The 18,436-nt window shown below is 35.2% G+C and overlaps 1 protein-coding gene across 1 annotated transcript in view; it reads left to right on the forward strand.

Moving 5' to 3' along the window:
- Positions 1-12,128: 12,128 nt before the first annotated feature.
- LOC106663618 (transmembrane and TPR repeat-containing protein 4) overlaps positions 12,129-18,436 on the forward strand; it is a 34,581-nt gene continuing 28,273 nt past the window's right edge. The window contains exon 1 of the mRNA XM_014388568.2: positions 12,129-12,281. The gene's annotated coding sequence lies outside the window, so the exon portion shown is untranslated. The remainder of the gene's footprint in view (positions 12,282-18,436) is intronic.

The raw sequence follows: 18,436 nt of genomic DNA on the forward strand, positions 1-18,436 counted from the left end.
GTTTGTTTTCTGTGTTTATATTTATTGTAACTAGCTCGCCATTAATTGGAGTTTAACGTTATATTGAAGTATTACAATTAAGGTTTTCTGTTGAGATAAATTGGTCAAGCGGACCACGAAACTAGTGAAGAGTTATATTGAAGTTAGAAATTGTGACTTTTCATGCTTGTCATTAATAATATCAATATTTATATCACTCATTTTAATTTGTAACTCAATAAGGTGACGAAGTAATTACTGTTTGTAAGAAAATATGTATGTAAATATATATGCGGTCCAATTAATTATTCTTTTATTTAAGGTTTTTGGTTGAAATGAAAAATTCGGCTATTCGAAGTTAGAGCAGCGGCGTATTAACCTTAGATAGAAGAATAATTAATGGGGATAATTAATACGGTCAATTATGACCACTAAACAAATATGTATTAATTTATATATGTAATTTCAAAGAACGTTCGATTTTAAAGTCTGGGGATGTTAAGAAAACCTCACATGGACCGGGCCTATGTAAAAATCCATATGGATTTAACCATGAAATTATAAGAAAAGGTTTGAAAAGAAAGGTCACGCTTTGAAACGAGAAGAATGCGGCGCTGCGTCCCTCCAGGGAGCGCTGTAAAGAGAAACATTCTCGTTCCAAGACAAATCCAAGGAAGTCTCGAGTTTTTTCTCACAAATTCGTCGATAATCAATTTATTGAAATCTGATTTTAACTGATGAACACTTTGTTAACGGATAAAACATAATTTCGAAAGGTAGTTAAGTTATGAGGCCACGTTGAATTTGTGGCGCAGCGAACAAAAAACAAATGGGACAATTCCACTGGACGATTTAGAACATTTTTTTTATCACTACTACATTTATTGAAATGATTCGGTCAAAATCATATAGCTTAATGATTTATTTGATTCTTTTTTCCTTTTAACATGAGTATACACCTTGAAGGTCCTTAAGGGCTGAATAATTGTTTTAAAAAAATTGCCGCTTAGATATTTTTTCCCAGTAGAAATAATTCCCTTTAGAGTTTAGCGGAAGAAAAAAAAATCAGAACCGTACCTTATCACAGAAAGCCGATAACTTCTACAAACGTGTCTTGACGCATTGGGTGAAATCGGAGATAACGAGGGCCTACAAACTCATATCAATTCTGAAATACCAGAGAATTTTTTTTTAATTTTGACTCAAGAATAACGAGAGCAATTTTACTATTATGATACAAACTCCGGATGTTGTTTAAAACTCGTTTGGGCGACCGGTGTGCAGAATTCAACAAAATTTGAAGCATTCCAGTGGGTTTTTTCTTTCCTCCAAGATGTCAAAATGGCCTGAGTTTTGCAATCGAGAAGGCGAAGCGTTTTGCTGATTCGAGTTGATGAACTCTCGGGCTCAAGGACAAAGAGCAAAAATAGACGCGCGCATACATGATATTTCTGTGTATATCTACAAAATACATCAAATGTACACATAAGTGCATTTCTAGGGAAAATTCCAAGGTTAACGACGAGAATTGAACCTACGACCTATGACCAATCCAGATTGAAGGACAAACAAATACAATTCTATTTCTAGTTCATTAATTCAAAGTGTGTGTGTGTATATTTCATAAATATGTTTTATGGCATAAGTATTGTTCAAACTCGATCCACCCGAAAGAATAAAATCTTTACAGTTTGTCTAACTTCTGTCAAATAAATTTTCTTGTTGGCGAAATTTTTACACACAGAATAGAGCAAACTTTTATCGAATGTGTGTAAACTTTTCCATCAGTTTGATCATACCTGGGCAGGTGCTCCTCCATTTTCGCATGTTCGTGAACAAGCTCATTACCAAAGGTGAATGAATTTCTTTTAATTCGAAAAATATCGCAGAATCCAAAAAATTAAACCTTTGCTGATTTGAAAAGTATTTCTGTTGTTTGTTCTGAAAAGCATCACGTTCATTTAAGCCCGTTGAAAATTTCTTAAATTTTAAAACTTACAAGTTCCTTTTCAAAAATATACACCAACGCCACTACGTTAACATCATAAATAACTAATAACTATTAGACTTTATTTCTATATTTATCTTTCTTTCGTTATCGTCCATAATAATTTCTTTTCTAACATTCAATAACTGATATTATGAATACACCCCGAATCACAAATCCAATGCAGAAAATTCTCATTCTCGATTGCCTTTGAGTCAAATAAAACCGCCTATGATCAAAGAAAATTTTCCAGGTTTAGAGTTCCACATCCTGTCATAATCGTACAAAAACAGCAGAATACAAATTCACTCAATTTTGACACCACAAGAATAGCACCACCCTCTATGGGAACATGGATCATGGAACATTTGGTTTAAAAGTTATATTATTTACATCTGCATTGTATAATTTTTTTTCCAATGACCCCCCAATAAAGATGGACACGTAGGCACAAAATCAAAAAGGTAGTTTTGTATAATACGTCATTCCTGACCGCTCCTCACTATTTTAACACGTTATCTTGTATAGAACATTTAATATTTCAAATGGAACATGTTGAATAAAGTTATTTTAAAAAAATTCAGACATACATGACGAGAAAATAATAAGCATATTGGGCAAGATACTTGTTTGTCACATTTTTTTGTGTATGGCCGCGATTCCCCAGATGAAATATTCTTTCTTACATGCTTCGTTTACTAACACAGTACCTATGTCATACAGTCATTAGCAAGTACGTATTTATTATCTTGGAAAATTAAGTTTTCTAACTCGATACATTAAAGTTCCACAATGTTGAAAATCTAATTTAAACGTCTAACGTGTACGACCGTTGGATAAAAACTGGACAAACTATAGATACACATCTGTACGTTATGATTATAAACAGTACCTGACAGTATCTTATAAATTGAGCCTAGACGTTGTTTTAGGCTAAGGTTTTTATTTGCATGAAATTTGGTTACTTATAAACTATTGTTTGGAGATCGTGAGATGCGATCCGGTGTGATGTAGGTTTAGAAAAATATTTTCTTTATTGTGACAACGTTTCGATCTTTATGTGCATCATCTTCAGAGCCTGGGATATACAAACATTGTTTGGATTCATTATAGTTCGTGGTTTATTGACCAAATTACTTTTTTCAATTAATTAATCTGTTTAAGCAGCGGCGTATTTAGCCGAAGATCATGGGTTCGAATCCCACACGTGGTACCAGCTTTTCCATTTCCACCAAAACCTTACATAAAAAGATTAATTATTTGAAATTGTTTAGATTATTCAAATACATGTACGATGTGAAAATGAATTAATACAATGATGTACACGATATAAAATTTTTAGGTTTAATCTAAGTCCAAAGTCAATCAAGTTCAATAAGTAAAACGAAGCATAATTTCACTAATAATTCCCCGTGGCCACTTTTTAAGTCGCCGAGAATCGAATCCTGATAGAAAAATGGCAAAAAGGCGGTAAAATTTGAAAGTTTGTACGTTGAGATGGGGAGGTGTCTGAATGGATTGAAGTTGATAGCTCAAGCGGTTAGAGCAGCGGCGTTTCAGTCGAAGGTCGTGAGTTCGAATCCCGCCCGTTCACCAACTTTTTCATTTCAACCAAGACCTTGCATAAAAAGAATAAAAAAGAAAGAAGAAAGTTAATTGGTCAATCAGACCACTAAATATAATGGAATTAATCAAAGTATTTATACTCACTCTATGTGTGTTTTCTGTTCTACGTTGTGTACATCATTGTATAAATTCATTTTCATTTCAATTAACGGTCACTTAATACTACACATTTACATACGTTGACGATTTTTTTTATCTAAATCTTCCTTTTAATTTTTGTATCTTTTAATCTGTTCTTCTCCTCTCTCCTTCTATTTTTATTGTTAGCATTTTAAGCAATAAGAAAAAAGTTCAATTGAAGACAAAATGGCGACAACTCACAATTTTTATACGCTTGTACCAAATTACACTCGCTGGCCTACATTGCGTAAATTTAATTCCATATACACTGACAGGCAAAAAATTCCACCCAACTGATTTTTTTTTTTTTCATTTTCTCGATAAAAGAAAATTCTTCCCTTAATTTGTCTCATTGTTTTTATCAATAAATATTTGTTTCTGCTATGTTTTAAATGGGGAACATCAATTAGAAGTAAACTCACTTAATCCTTAATCCAAAACCAGGATAAAGGATTTTTCAATATTTAATTTTTACGTAATTTAAAATGTTTATTCAGCTTTAGTGATTATTTGGAGATGGTAAGATGCGTTGATTAACTGTTTATTTAGTTTTCATCTTTGCTTTCTTAATTTTAAATTTTTAACTTAAAAATGCCACTTAGTGCTGAGGATGTGGTGCGTGGTATGGCATTTATTGATGATGGACGTAACATCAGTTATGCGGCTATTGCTATCGGAGTTCCCTACAAAACACTGCGACGCTGTTATAGGTTTTCGAGAAACGTCCTACCATAGATGGGCGGGTTCTAGACGCTCTAGGGTAACAGAACCACAGCATGACCGCTCTTTGACTTTTTGACAATTTTGCGAAACCGGCAACTAACTGTATTTCAAGCGATTCATCAGCTCCAGGAAGTTCGACGTGTCCACACTTCTGAACGCACTTCTCGAAGAAAATTAAATCAGCATGGACTTATGCTTTTCGTCCCGTAAGAAGACCAGAACACACAGAGTTGCACGGCTCGCATTTGCTCAAGAACACAGCCGTTGATCTTTGGACGATTAGACTGCTGTACTTTTTACAGATGAGTGCAGATTTGGTCTACGATCTCCAGATGGGCGTGAAAGAGTGTGTAGAAGGCGAAATGAAAGGAACGAAGCTTGTAATTTTCTCCAGAGCCAACCTTTTCAACGAAGCTCAGTGATGGTGTGGGCAGGAATTTCAACGGAGAATAGCACGCAGATTGAATTCGTGGAGAGTTTTGACGGCCGTAGCTATGTGGATGAAATTCTGAGACATCATGCGTTGCCTATCCTTGATGAAATCTACGATCCTATTCTAATGCACGATAATGGCCACATGCCGCTCGCATAGTACAAACGTACCTTCAACAGCATAACATGTAAGTCTTAGCCTGGCCAGCCCATTCTCCATACTTGAACTCCATCGAACATTTGTGAGATAACAACAAAAGACGAATAAGTTCGTCCATCACTTCCTGATACACACCAGGATCTTGAAAGGACACTTCGTGAAGTATGCCGAGGTGTCTTAGAGATGTACTTACGGCAAGAGGAGGAAATACGCTATATTGAAATGTTAATTAAAAATCTACAACTAATTTTATCTGTCCGTCATTTTTATTTTTTTTCAATTTCCTTAGCAATTTACATTTTTTTAAACTTTTTAGACAAAGACACAATTATTAAAGGTTAAAAAACGTGAAACTTCGATTAATATACAAAAATCAAGTTATGTTACAAGTGGGTGGAATTTTTTGCCTGTCAGTGTATTTAAGCCATTCTTTTCATGTTTAAGATCAAAAAGAATCAATCCTTTCCGCCAAAATTTTATCCTTTTATAGATCAGATTAGCCGACAATGTGCCCGCAGCCCGTCCTATCGACAACCACGACGCTCCACATAAAAAAAGGGGAAAAAAGAGAAAAAAACGGAAGTCCGAAAAGCCATTACCCAATTCTGGGAGACACCGTCGACGATGCGATAAAGGATATCTCGGTGAGTCAATAAGTGAGCGTTGTGCGATGAGGACAATGGTGCGCTTGTCCTCCGACGACCAAGGCCGAGTCGGCCCCTCTTTCGTAGAAAAAAGCTAAGAAAAGAAGCCCGAGGTACCAGGTGCCCCCTCTCGTGAAGGAGCTAATTGCAAGGCACAGGTAAAAGCGTTCCCACGGGCCAGGTTCAACCCCGGAGAAGGGGCTGGAGGCGGGTAAAAAACGACCAACCCTCGGCCGGATTGACGAAAGAAAATGGACGGAACCCCCTTCTCTTTCAAGTGAGGTTTTTCCATCCTATCTCACCTCTCGCAAGACGCACGCCGGTATATCAAGGTTTTTTGGCAACAAGGATAATAACAACATTCTTGTTTAAAAAAAAAATTCAATCATGATCACGTCAAGAATAAAAAGTTCTTAAAACTAAATTTTCCCGTGAATCATGAGATGCGGGGCTGGTGTAACGTAGGTTTTAGAAAAACATTTTCTTTACCGTGCCAACGTTTCGATCTTTATTGAGATCATCTTCAGGGCTTAAAGTGTTTGCTTTCTGTGTAGATGTGTCATTGGGTATCGTGTTGGGAGTGAGCATTTCAAGCTTCCGTAATCAATCAAAGAACGTTTTGTTGAAATGCAAGCAAAACAAGGCCCTGAAGATGATCTCAATAAAGATCGAAACGTTGGCACGATAAAGAAAATGTTTTTCTAAAACCTACGTCACACCAGATCGCATCTCACGATCTCCAAATAATGTAACATTGCGGTTCGGCGATTCTCGCTTGTTTGAATCGTCATATATCGAATCCAGCAAATTAAGAATCTCATTCTCGAGTTGGAAATATCAATTTGAAAAACTGACTTGTGTACTCTTCAAACCAATAAATAATTTACCCGATAATTATACATCCAGCAAAGAAAATAAATTAGTATAGAGTACAAATACATTGACTGAGTCTAAAATTTCTATCATTGTATAAACTCATTTTTTGACATCTTACATGTATTTGTATAATTTAAACAATGTTTATAAATCCCAGGCCCGGAAGGTGATCTCAGTAAAGATCGAAACGCTGGCACGATAAAGAAAATGTTTTTCTAAACCCTACGTCACACCAGACCGCATCTCAAGGTCTCCAAATAATCAATAAAAGAAAATAAAGTAGTAACGTAGTCATCGAGGAGCGGTCAAGAATGAGGTAGTTTAGAAAAACACTTCTTTCATTTTTTTTTTTGCCGATGTCTTGACCTTTATTTGGGTCATCTTCAGAGCCTGGGTTCACATAACATAGTTGATTGGAAAAAATACAATTTAAGATGTAAATATAAATTTTCAACCATGTATTTTATAGTCACATAAATTGTGGTGCTATTCTTGTCGTGTCATATTGGTGTGTGAAAGTGTTTGAAACGTGAATTCATACACTTTCACCACCAATATGACACAAGAATAGCACAATGAAATACTTGGTGCAAAATTTATATTTATATCTTAAATTGTATTTTTTTCCAATCAATATTTTGAAATTTACCCAGCACCTGTAGATGACCCGAATAAAAATCGAAACGTCGGCAAAAAAAAATGGAAAAGGTGCTTTTCCAAACTATTTCATTCTTTCTTGCTCACTCACGACTTGAACAAATTATGAAATAGCAGGTCACTAAGAAAAACACATAGTCATAGAGATTTAGTTGAAGGTCATAATGTACAGCTTTCTTTCTATTCAATTTAAAAGAGTCAAGATGCATATTGTCATGTCGTAACGAATTATGATAAACATTAGTTCTTTCCCAATAAATATTCTTACAACTTATTAGTAAACACTTACTGTTACTATTCTCGCTTGTTTGATACAAGTAATAAACTGTATGTTTAATGACTGCTGTTGATTTCTCTCAAACTCGCAGTACTAGCCGTGTTGTTTTATTTTCTCCCCAAACGTCGAACAATCGTGGATTAGGAGTTTTCTCACAATATCAAAAATGAAACTTGTACAAGTGATGATCAAAAACCAAATTTACCCGTTATAATATGAAAAACCTAAGAATGATTTTACATGTAATTCTTTTCACTGATTTAGTGTACGCTGGGGTTCGTCTATACTCGCTTGTTTGTAACGCGTTATAGGATCGTGGCAGACCTTGCCAAAGTCCATAAACCTATTTGTCCCCCTAAAATTAGTAAAAGTGGCTCACTTGTTTAACATGACGCCAATGAGTCTGTTCATCGGCAAGATTCTTTCAAGATTCATTACACAATCATCAATGGCAGCATTTATTTTTTATTTTTTAATGTGATTAGAAGAATACGGCGTTGTGATTCTTTTCAAAATGGCGGCTTCTTGGCCTCTACTAATAATACGAGAGGAACGTTTAACGTATTTACCTATTTTACATCTTACTTATTTACACGTATGAAATCGATATTTTGTCATGATCGACAATCTTATCGGTCCAGCTCACAAACTAGCCTTTCCATGGTTGAACGCTTAATTTTTTTTTCGCTCCACGACGATCCTTCACATAATTTATCACTGTCACGTCGAAATATATAGATATATTTTTTTCTTTTTTTTAATAATTTACCTACAGCAGTTCCAAATCGAAGAAATGCGGAATGGCGATCAACTGTGTATAATGAAGTGGTCAAGAACCAACACCGAAAAACAAGACGACTAAAATTTATTATTTAAACATTCATCTTGTCTTTAAAATTAGACTACATTACGAAATTGTGACAAAAAGTGTAAAATTTTGATTTATAAATTTATTGAGAAACTGGCCCAACTGTGATAACAATTGTACAGTTGAGGAGGCACTGTTCCCAAGACTCTTGACGTGTAAATTATTTTAAAAAACTGATTTTACTTATTTTGTACGTTTTAACTTAAAAAATAAATAATATTTATTGTAATGAGCTAAAATGGACAAGCACCTTGTAGGCACCGTACAAGAAGTACAGTTATAGTTTGTATAGTATTATTACTCTAGTAATAAGTAGTACTAAAATATTACAGGCTCATACAATTTTGGCGATGTACATGAAAATAAAAGATAATAACAAAAATATATAATAGCAATTTTGCAAAAGTTGGTTGCGTGGCCAACGCGTTAAACTGGCTCGTCAGCAGTTTGGGTCCGTCCATTCTCACCGTTACAGCTCTGGCGCTTTTAACGAACAATCAATTTAAATTAACCGACAAGCTTATAAATGCACGAAGAATCTTTTATTTAATTTTTTTTTTAAGTTAAAAAAATACATTTTCTATTAATATTTTTGAGTTCTGGAGTCCACTTCGATCAATTAACCAAATTTTATAATAATAATTTCACCAAATGGCCCTGAAATTTGATTAATTACAATTTAACTTGTGACTAATCGTGGACTTTTTTCAAAATAAATACTACCCAGTGCTGTTTGCTCAGAAGTTTCATTAATTTAAAAACCCTTTTCACTCCTATCGAAATATATGATTAAGAATTAAGAAGGTTTTCAGTGTAAGAGATCTGATTAAAATCAGTTGTATCATGTTTTTCGGTGAAAAATGTTTGTAAATAAAATTTGTAAAATAAGATATTGGCCGTATCGATTGTTAAGATAACTAAAGAAAGATTTACGGTTAGTATTTATCATACAATCCCCAATTAAGCACGATTTAAAAATAGAATAGTAGAAAAAAACCTGTCAAAAATTTCATACTAGTGTTCATCTTTTGGGGAAACTTCCTAAACACCACAACATTATTCCATGTACATAGAATTATATTAAATATAATTGTTCTTCCGCAGAAAAAATGTTTGTTTTGTACAATAAGTATGTGGAATGTTCATATTTGATAAGATTAATGGATTAACTCTACCAAAAAATTAACCACATCCACTAATCGAATTTAATGATCTCAAACCAAATTGCGAAAATTTCTTTGTAAGAATTATTCGTCAGATCAAAAATTAAATTGTAAAACCTTGTCAAGTGAATATCGTAATCACATTTTCTTAACGACTCAAGATACATATTTATAACTTAAAAATACACAGCCTGTCCAAACTTTAATTCTTAACAAAATGGCGGACATTCGAATCTACATGTATAAATGGTTTCTTCAATAAACAACATAATATAATATTCAAATATGTATTTAGTCACAATTGACCGTATTAACTATTTTAATCAATTATCTTTCAATCTAAGGTGTGTAAGCAAGTGTCACGAGCAGGATTCGAACCCAAGACCTTCGGCTCAATACGCGGCTGCCCAAATCTCTTGAACTACCGAGACTTTCATAACAGGCTTTCAGGTCGGATCAAAAATTAATTTGAGCAAATAAAACGTATACTTCATAAATTGAGTTTATTACTTGTTTTAAAATGTCAACATACTCAAAACGAAAGCTTCAGAGAACACGGTCGAACTAAATGGCAATTCTTTACAAAATGGCGGCTTTTCGTGGATTTATACAGTAAAGTTTGGTTTGTGAATTAATACCAACATACGTCCATAATTATGTAGACTTTATTTTAGTAGATCGTTTAAAACCGTGAGTTAAATCGATTTAATCTCATAATCGAGTATGCTGATTAATAGTTTTTAAAAAGGGCTTGTATAATAAATAATTAAAAATTTCCAGGTCGTTAAAGGTCGGTTTCTAAATTAATAAGCAGATAAAATTGTCATACCTATATCTTCACAATATAAATCCGAAACGAAATGTTAATTTTTTTAATACAAAATTCGTTTTTTATATATAAATGTTTGGCTTCCAAAATAAAAACATATTAATCCTTATACGTATTAGGTAGTCATAATTGATCGTATTACTTAGTATGATAAATTATATTTTTGATTAGTCTTGGTGGAGATGAAAAAAGCTAGTGTCACGGGAGGCACACTAACTTTTCATCCCAACCAAGACTAATAAAAAGTACAATTAATTTAAATAAAAATATACCTATTATATTTAGTGATCCGATTGACGAAATTACTTTCTTTGAATTAATTATTCTTTGTATGTAAGGTCATCGTTGAAATGAAAAAGTTAGCGACACGAATAAGACCTTATATACAAAGAATAATTAATTGTATAGAAATATACGTTGAAAGTTCACATTAAAACAAAAATTATGATTAAGGCCTAATTGTGTATTTAAAACATTAACCCCATCCACCAATTGAAGCTGTCTAAAGTGATGATGTGTATAAAATTAATTTTCTTAATGTCAACTGTTTTAAACATAAAATTGGAAAAATACGACATGCCCAAATGAAATTTTGTTATGGCACGCACAAAATATTTTTGGTTGTATTCATTCACAGACGACAATTACAATTTTTCGCATATAATATATGTAAAAAAAATCCTTCGTTCGATCCAGATGAATGATGATGTTGACTTTTTACCCATAACAAAAACCACATGTCCTGGAGAGGCCCTCTAGGTACCATCAACAAGGGACAATGAATCGAATTTGTTATGAGCCTTTAGAAAGAATATACGTACTACACCTAGAAATTGTACAAATCAGTAGATCCTGTTGGTCGCCGTCCGTCGAGGGCCGCTCCATCCCTGGATGAGTGTGGATCTAGTCATGGATATGGAAAACATGGACTAAGACACACACCCATCGAGGGCCGGAGGGAATTGTCACGCTTGGTCAAGATGGCCGCCGAAGACACCTACGCCACTTTTATCCAACGAAGGCGCGCACACCGCCTCAATCCAATTCCCTCGAAGGTAAGAAAAAAAAAGGCCGAGCCACTTATTTGCGCACCCTTCATTTCCTAGTACTTTCGACAAAACGGTTGGATCGACAAGAAAAAAGTTTCGTCTTGGGAAAAAAAGGGGGGGAAAGAAGTGACTGGGCGTCTGTCTGAGGCGGATATGACGTGGAGGCTGAACACATGGCGTTGAAAACCGGGGATGTGTACAATGGCATCGTTACATAACATATCAATCGCGACTTCAAATCATCCCGGTCTTAAGACAACAAAAAAGACGTAAATTATTTCACTTTTCACACACTCCAAAAATAAAGACGTTTTCTTTTTTTTATTAAAAAAAAACTTAAAATAGATACTCACTCTTCATCCCAAGAGATATGAAAGAAGGAAATAATTACGAGCACACCACACAAGCGGTTGAGGCACACCAAAACACGAGGCGTCTCAAAACCAGGCTCATTCTTGACCCAGAAAAAAAAACTTGGCGTGAACCATACACAAAGAGAATTGAAACAGAACTAGTGTGCGGAGTAGGAGGTTTGGAGGGATGTCTAACCGAGGACAAAGAGTGGCCGGGGCACCGGTTGGAAGGGGCGAACGCCTCATGGGGCACCAATCCGACTTCGCCCAGCCCCACCAACGACGAACGTTTTCTGGCCTCGGACGCCTGGTGGGGAAGCAACCGCCGCCGCCGACCGCCGACCGCCGCCCGCTGCCCGCTGCCCGCCGCCGCTGCCCGCCAACGAAGCAAGGCGAGACTCACCAATTTCTCAAGGCCTGACAGATCGACCGTAAGAAGTTTTTGTTGTGAATATGCTGCCCATTTTCCAGGGGCGAGAAAAACTTGCGAACGTGTTTTACTCCATGAAATGAAAGGCGGAGAACAAAGGGAGGCAAAGTATGTCCTAGTTTTAAACTTACACGACTAGGGAGTTAATTCAATTAATCCATTACTGGAAAAATGACTCATAACTACACATTTTTCAAAATATTGAAAATTCCCAGTATCAGTACTCAGCGTTTCCGATCATTCATTCATCTGCGATTTGTATCTTCGTCATATTAATTACACAATCAATTGATAGAAGTAATTTGGCCAATTAGACCACGAAACATAAATGGATTTTAGTTTAATGTTTAATCAATCACAGTGTGATCAATGTTGATTGTTAAAGAGATTTTTGATAAGTATAATTCCCATGAGCTCAAGACGCCATGGCAATCCGGATATTTTTGAAAAATAAAATGTTAAAGAGCCAATAAAAAAATTCCCATAAATAAATTTCTACACCTAACAGGGAAATTATATTATAAAGACGAATACAATAAATATAATACATTTCAATTTCACGAAGAGGAAGGATTTATGAGCTGAATTTATACACAATTACGTCGAGGAATATCGAGTAATCTGAGGTAGTGTGAATCATATATGAATGCAAATCATGTATGAATGTAATTTATTAGCGTGAATGGCAGGGTTTATACACAATTACCCCGAGGAATAACGAATTCTCTGAGGTAGTGTGAATGAATGTGTGAATGTAATTTATAAGCGTAAATGGCGAGGTTTATACACAATTACGTCGAGGAATATCAAGTACTCTGAGTAGTGTGAATGAATGTAATTTATTAGCGTGAATGGCAGGGTTTATAAACAATTACCCCGAGGAATAACGAATTCTCTGAGGTAGTGTGAATGAATGTGTGAATGTAATTTATAAGCGTAAATGGCAAGGTTTATACACAATTACGTCGAGTAATCTGAGGTAGTGTGAATCATATTTGAATGTAAATTATGTATGAATGTAATTTATTAGCGTGAATGCCAGGGTTTATAAACAATTACCCCGAAGAATAATCGATTACTTCGGGCCTTGGGTAATGTGAATGCTGACCAGATTTGTTTTTTTCTTGCCTCTGTTTATCTCTTTGTAATTTGTGTTATTGTATCCACAATTGACGAGAGTACAGTGGGACCAGCAATATGATAAAGAAAAGAGAGAGTTGGTTACTGTTACATCATAAATTGGCTGCAGAAACAGTAAAAGAAATTAGTATATTTAAAACGCGTGAAAAATAAGAAAAGAAATGCGAAGCTAGGAGAGACAGGGTGGACGATTACCAATGTAGTTTATCCGCCATAACACTACGAACGAAAAACAGAGAGAGAGGAGAGAGAGAGAGAGAGAGACAGAGAGAGAGAGAGATAGAGAGAGAGAGAGTGAGTGAGTGAGTGATAGAGAGAGAGGGAGAGAGAGAGAGTGAGAGTGAGTGAGTGATAGAGAGAGAGGGAGAGAGAATTAATAAACATAATAGTTTAACTTATGATTTTTCCTTGTTGAAGGTGGGATAATAGGAATAATAATCAAGAAGGAAAAATCATAAGTTAAACTTGAGGTCGAAATATAAGAAAATATAATAGTGTAAAGTTAAGGGGGACAACTTTATTTAAGTTCACAATTTTGAAAGTTATTATTATTAATTACCTGGGAGACGTTAACCCGACCCCTTCAACCATTTTTTAAATTAATTTATTTATATTTATAACATTTATTTATATATAACATATCCTTTAGCACATTTCAAAGTATGAAAGCCAAAGGTCTTAAGCTGACATTTGCAATTTGAACACGATTAAGAACAAGATATGGCTGAAAATACATATTCACTGTTCTTTCTCGAGCGATTTATGTTCGTAATCTACTGTGTATGTATACAGACGCAACATATTTACTATTACACTTTGGACCAGAGGAGGGAAAGTAATACTCACGTAAAATTCTATTATTTTTTGAGGGATTTCCTCTTTTCTTTTAATTGAATCGAACGTGGAATTGTCCCGATTAAACAATAATTTTTTATTGAACGGAAGTTCTTTAATCTTAAAAAAACTTATATTGACTATCACCATGGGAGGGAAAGTAGGAAATTTCCAAGATTTACTGTTAAATTATCTCGTTTTCCATTCTTCAATTTGTACAGTTATAAATTACAACGTATTCTTGTGTGAAATCTTCTTAATTAACAAGACTTATTAAATTATCCCGAATTTAACATAGTGTAATAAATAGATGAGTTTTTCCGTTGGAAAATTCTAAATTGTCGTTTATATATTTTGACACGAACCCTTCAAGCGTTAATGTGTCATGCTGATTGTTTACACGATGTACATAATCAATTTAACATTGCTTTATTGTCGCGAGTTGTAAAATGTTATAATTATACCATTTGATATGTATGATCAGCGATGAGTGTTACAGCCATTATCAATGACGACGGACCTCCATTGTTTTTATAACAAGGTGCGAAAATGTGTGGTGTTTAGTGACCGTGTTTTCCACATCCTACATGTATTTGTAAAATTTAAACAATGTTTATAAATCCCATGCCATAATCCCCCCATAATCATAGGTGCAAAATATATATTTTTTTATATTTTTTTTTACAGGATAATTAAAAGATAGGTACAAATATAAACCACTAACGTTCCAAGAGTGTTTCTAGATAATAAATATTTAATCCCTGCTAGTTTTGTCAATAGTGGATAACATTATCGTATATTCTGTTTTCCTCGTTTCTTATCATATTCTCATAACCTTCGTACGAAAATTCATTTTGTAATAAGGAATAATTCGAAAAAAATTGAGATAAATATACAATTAAAAAGTATATACCTGAAAATTTAAAATGTAATGCCTACATAAATTATCTATAAATGTGTACAGATTGTTAGGATTTGCATATGGAATCACGCTTAGAAAGCTATGTTGCCCTTTTGAACAAAGAAATAATGTCCAAATGCAGTATCTAATAATAAAGCTAATACGCTTTTCAAAAAATACTTTGCGTATTGCTAAACACGATTGAACTAGTATTGAAAGGAAATCACTTTCATCTCTGATGGAGGAGGAATTTCATCCCGACCCCCCATCGAATCCCATACATCGGAACAGATAAAAAGCTGTCCGTACCTATTTCCTTTCCCGCCACACTTCGTGAGGAATGCGGGATGAGAATTTTCTGCGGTAGGGAAGTCGGCCCTGACCAGCATAAGTCGGGGAGACGGTCCCGAATCCGAGGAGGCGTAGGAAGGGAGGCTGAAACCAAAAGGAACAAATAACTACATCAGGGTCCTTGACCTCTTACAACGATCTTTCGTTCAACAGAACCGGTCTCGACGGCCGTTTTCAATAATTCCATCGGGCCCATCCTTCTACGGGGATCGAAACCAATCTCGTCCCGAGAGGAAAATCACGGCCGGACACAGTTAATCCGAAATTGGCGGGGGAGGGCTTTACGTATCAAGCCTGAAACGATTTTAATCTTCCACGGTCTCTCGCTCATCCAAGGCTGCTCGCCTTCGGGAAATTTTAGGACAGAGTGGAGCAAATCAACATGGGCTACCGTGGAGTCTTGTGTTTCGACTCAACTCGTGTGTTGTGTTGAGGTTTACAATGTGATGAACTTGTAACTCAATCGAACGCGTTTTGCCATATTCATTAATTAGCCTGGAAAGTACCTATAAAAAGGGCAAACGGCATGAGACATCACAGACGAACCACTAGGCGGATGATCAGAGACGAGCAAACTACAAGTTCATCCATCACCTCAACACAAATATATTATATTTACATGTAATAAACATAAAAAATATAGCACATTACGGTTGACCAAAAAAGAAAAACTGAAAATGAAACTGTTAGATTCATCATTAATTAAATTTTATGTAGGTACACTAATTTGTCGAGTTTTTACATAATTTGCGTAAAAAGTTATTATATAAAACCATTGCCGCTTTACAATTTAATGCTCATATTACATAATTATTTGTCATAGCTTTATAATTTTAAGTTTTATGTGTTCGTGAGTACATTAGCTCAGTTGTCTTAAGGACATCCTGGTCTGCCTATTCTTTTGGGCGGGGAAATTACCGACCTAATGTCTAAATGTTATTTACAGAATTGTGTCCTTTGAGCATATCTACTTCAGACAAGGTCACCTCACCTATTTTATAAAAATTAAAATAGGATAAAAATATGAGAAAGAACATACTTCTTTTGGTACACTTAAAAACAAATCTAAAATCTGTGTTGGCGTGTCGATTTGATCTGTAACGCTATATAATATAATGCATTGTGAATCTAAAACGCATTTTTGTGTTTTTATAAGCAGTTAATTGTTCTGTGCTCATCAAACTTCACTTATTACTTGTTTTATACCCTAGAAACTGAGTTTTTCTCTGGGAATTTCTTGGCCAACCATCGTTTTCTACCTACTCTATTCTTCGATTTGGCCGAGAAGAACGACTGCGGAACACCCGTCGGCGCCTAACAGTTTTAACGACCGGCCCAAGGGGGACTGATTTATTATACGATTTTCTCGGAAAACGCCTAAACCTATTTCCGGTATATTGTCCGGTTTGTTAGCCCCCTCGGGCTTCTCTCGGCCCCGCCGTACAAAGCCCGACTAATTGTCCGCAGTTAATTTACAATTAGAACACCGGGGAAAACAATTGGAAAAATTGTGGGAAAACAGAAACGGAACGGAATTAACCGGGGGGCCCCTGTATAAAAGAGGAACCGCATTTTTCATTCCAGGAAAAGTCACCTTTATAAAATAAAACCCACTTCCACACAGAGTAGTTTTCAACATTTACATTTTATTTAGCATTCAAAGTAGTAGTAACATACTAGATAGTAAAGATTTTTTAAATAAATAAAAGTTCACTCAAAACTAACATTAAAAAATAATACATTGTAGAGTTTTAATTACAAATTAAAACGTCATATCCTTGGTGTGGGAGGGGAAGAAAAAAGTAAATTAGTTAAATGCATTATATTTAGAGGTATATTGACCAAATTACTTCTTTCAATTAATTATTCTTTTTATGTAAGGTCTTGGTTGAAATGAAAAAGCTACTGTGACGATCAGGATTCGAACCCACGACCTTCGGCTAAATACGCCGTTGCTCTTACCACTGAGCTTCGATTCACTAGGACACCATGCGTTTCTGATGTGGAGAGCGTTTTCTCAGCGTCTCAGTAGAATGTAGGCATGTCATAGTCGATGGCTATTTTGCATCTGTCACAAGTTGCAGGTTGCACAAGGCACTCGTAACGTTTTGATTCGCACATTTCATTATTCCCTTAAAGGAACATTTCAAACACTTATCCTATTGTAATGCCAGTGTAGAAGGCACTTATAACCTCCAACGTTTTGGTTAAACTGCTTTCAATTATCTAGGTTTTGGTTTCATACTGTCAGAAAATTGATATGGTTTTCTTATAAGTACATTTATGATTTTTTTTTGAACAGACAAGATCTAGACGAATCAATCAAAAACTGTTAAAGAGCAAAGTACAATAAGTCTCTGTCTCTCTCTCTGTCTCTCTCTCTCTCTCTCTCTCTCTCTCTCTCCTCTCTCNCCCTCTCTCTCCCTCTCTCTCCCTCTCTCTCCCTCTTTCTTTCTGTTTTTCGTTCGTAGTGTTATATGGCGGGTAAACTATATTGGTAATCGTACGCCCTCTTTTCTACCTATCTATCTACTTCTCTTTCTCTATTCTTACACAAGCGGTTACAAAGAAAATTGTTTATGAAGGATGAAGCAATTAATGAATAATGCCAATTCCTGCGATTATATGTTGACGATGAATGAATATATTTCGAGAAATCTGAGTCACGGGTTGTACCATCTTAGTTTCAGATCCGGAACAAGGGGGCAACTGAAACTGGTTTCTGCCCTTGCCCACAAGAATAGGCCGTTTTCAAAGTGGGTCTGCATGGTATTGTAATTCTCATACCTCAGCAATCACCACAGCATGCAAAATATAAAGAAATATTCACTATTTTTCGTGGTCCGCTTGGCCAATTTATATCATTCAATTAATTAAGGTTTTAAGTTGAGATAAAAAAGTCAGTGTCACGAGCAGGATTCGAACCTCCGAAGTCACGAATTTCAAGTGGTTAGAGCAGCGGCGTATTGAACCGAAGGTCGTCGGTTTGAAACCTGGTCGTGACACTAACTTTTTCATTTCAACCAAAACCTTATAT

Source organism: Cimex lectularius, unplaced genomic scaffold (assembly GCF_000648675.2).
Source record: "Cimex lectularius strain Harlan isolate CLEC.00 unplaced genomic scaffold, Clec_2.1 scaffold135, whole genome shotgun sequence".
Lineage (NCBI taxonomy): Eukaryota > Metazoa > Arthropoda > Insecta > Hemiptera > Cimicidae > Cimex > Cimex lectularius.